General features: G+C 43.0%; 1 long non-coding RNA gene across 1 annotated transcript in view; it reads right to left on the bottom strand.

The window, feature by feature from the left end:
* The window catches only part of LOC116707456 (uncharacterized), a 20,429-nt gene extending 19,035 nt beyond the window's left edge, over window positions 1–1,394 (bottom strand). The window contains exon 1 of the long non-coding RNA XR_004336516.1: window positions 999–1,394. This is a non-coding gene — a long non-coding RNA (uncharacterized LOC116707456). The remainder of the gene's footprint in view (window positions 1–998) is intronic.
* Between the last annotated feature and the right edge of the window lie 1,129 nt (window positions 1,395–2,523).

The following is a 2,523-nucleotide window of genomic DNA, read 5'->3' as shown; positions in this document are numbered from 1 at the left end:
TGTGTGCGCACGTGCGCTAATCCACTTTTCAATCCATCTCCCTGCATTAATCAGGTGTTGTCTCTGGTGGTCCTAATCCCTTCTTTAAATACACACACACACCCCTTGCATGTCAGAGAAATACAAACACCATGAGGAATGACATTTCATTTACATTTATACGCTCTCAGGCCCTCATTATGCAAACCGCAAACACACATCCACACACACACATACAGTTGAGAAATTCACAGAGGAACACACCTGTGCAGCACAGAAAATGCTAAATGGAAATTGTACTCCACCAGAAATTATACACACACACACACACACTGCCTGACGGGTCCTCTTCTGACTTCTATTGTCTACCCTAGAGAGTACAGCCGTGTGTGTGTCTGTGTGTGTGTGTGTTGCCTATGTGTCAAAGCCAGCAGTGGGTTTTGACCCTTGATGTGCTTATCTCTTAATAACCCACTGCTGTTCTCAGTCATAGTGTGCATTCATAAGTGTGTGTGCAGCACTTGCGGGGGTCAATGGTCAATTCCTTCTTTGTGTTTGTGTGCTTTACTCTCTCTGACTCTGCTGTTTTTATCCACCTGTGATAGCAAGACAACTTACAGTACAATATGCCTTTTTCAGAGTACACATTATGACATTTCACAGTAGGAAAAAAGAAAATAAACAATGGCTGAATTCCATTTAGCTGCTTCAGTTTCGGGACAGCGGTACATGTTTTTTTTTTTTTTTATAGATCTTTTTATTAATTTTAGATTTTTAAACATACAGAACAGACAAATACGATTGAACAAGAACAAAACCCCTCTCCCATTCCCCGGTCTCAAGGAAAACAAAACAAAAAAATAAACAAAAATCCCACCTTGCCTAGTCATTCTCTAGATCTTGTGAGGTAATTATGTCTGATACTTGCTGCTGCACTTTTCTGTAGACCTATAGTCAATGATTTGGCTTCGTACATCCTTTCTGTAGAGAGCTCAAGCACAACTATGTCTATAAAATACGCCCCTTAGTGCTCAGCTGTTCCTCCCATTTCCTTGCTATTGGGAGTTCTTCTATGGATACTTGCATCAGTTTAGCATAGATCTTAGACGCTAATCCTCTCACAGGAAACTCAACAACCATTTAATGACTGGGTGCATCGCAAGACTGTTTCCCCATGGCACTCGATAACATTTTAGGGCTGATCTTACGCACAGATACAAGAAGGATGTCCTGGTGACCTCAAAACTACATCTCAAGTCTTCAAAACTCAACATACCTTTATTGTAGTATATCTGGTCTAAAATATAAAAAGCTCATCACTCCACTGGTTACAAGCAATGGGTTTGTTACAAGACATTAAGTGTGTATTTTGCCAAATTGGGGTGTTCAAATGCCACTTATTGGTTGTAACGCAGTTGCATGTTTGTGGTGCATTGCAGAGTAGAGGATTTCAGCCTAGGTTGTTTACTATTCCAAATATACCGCCGAATTAAGGTATCATGTTTCTTCCAGAAATGCATCGATGAGGGTAAGGGGATCATTGTACTTGAGAAATTCACACAAGGAACTATGTTTATTTTAACAACAGCAATCTTGATGGTTTGAGAGACATTGCAAACAGCATGAGGGAGACGGGGCATCCCTGCCGCGAGCCCCGTTTGATGGGAAATGGCTGAGAGTGCAAGCCAAACCTCTCCATTACTTGCCATAATTAGTTCCACTCTAGGCAAATCACTGATAGCACTGCTGCTGTTGTTGGAAGGCTTTTGGCTTCTTCTATTACAAGAAATAGTCTGCGTACATTGTCTGCAACATGACGCTCGGGTATAAAACCGGATTGGTCTGGGTGCACTAGCTTCTCGATAAAGCGCTCAAGGCGAGAGAGCCAAGACTTTGGATCAAAGCTGAATATCTGTCCCTATGAGGCTGATGGGCCTGAAATTTGAGCAATCCATAGGATCTTTGCCCTTCTTTGGCATGATGGAAATTAGCAGGGTTGTGCATCCTCCATATATGTGTAAGCTGGTGGAATTCCACAACTACTCTAAACATGTCTGATATAAGTTTGTGGGCCTCTGTGTGGTTGACCCATGATTTATCCGGATTTGAATCTAGTACAGCATTCATGTCTCCTCCTATAATTAGTGGAGAGAGAGCAATTCATTGGTTAAGCGAGGGAAAATACTTTCATTGTATATAGAGGGTGCACATACCAAAATAAAGGCTATTTTCCAACTTGCGCCGTCCTCCATTTCCACCTCCAGATAGAAAATGCCCAGCTCCAAGTCGGCAGCGAAAGCAACCTCTCTCCCTCCGTGGATCGCTCCCAGGACGGCTGGGCGGACAGACGAGTCCAATTTGCATCAAGCGTGTGGCTCGTGTTGTGTCTCTTCAAGCTCCCGAAGCCGCTGGAGAGGGAGTGTGATACAGTCAGGCTGCTCCGGTTCACATACGTATTAGAAGTCATTTTGCTTTGTTTGTTTACATGATGCTGGGTGTGCCCGCGTCACACAAATAATCTGCACATTAAACGCAAGTCACGCA

The sequence above is a fragment of the Etheostoma spectabile genome, chromosome 19, assembly GCF_008692095.1.
Source record: "Etheostoma spectabile isolate EspeVRDwgs_2016 chromosome 19, UIUC_Espe_1.0, whole genome shotgun sequence".
In the NCBI taxonomy this organism is placed as follows: Eukaryota; Metazoa; Chordata; class Actinopteri; order Perciformes; family Percidae; genus Etheostoma; species Etheostoma spectabile.
This window is presented reverse-complemented; position numbering and strand designations above follow the sequence as displayed.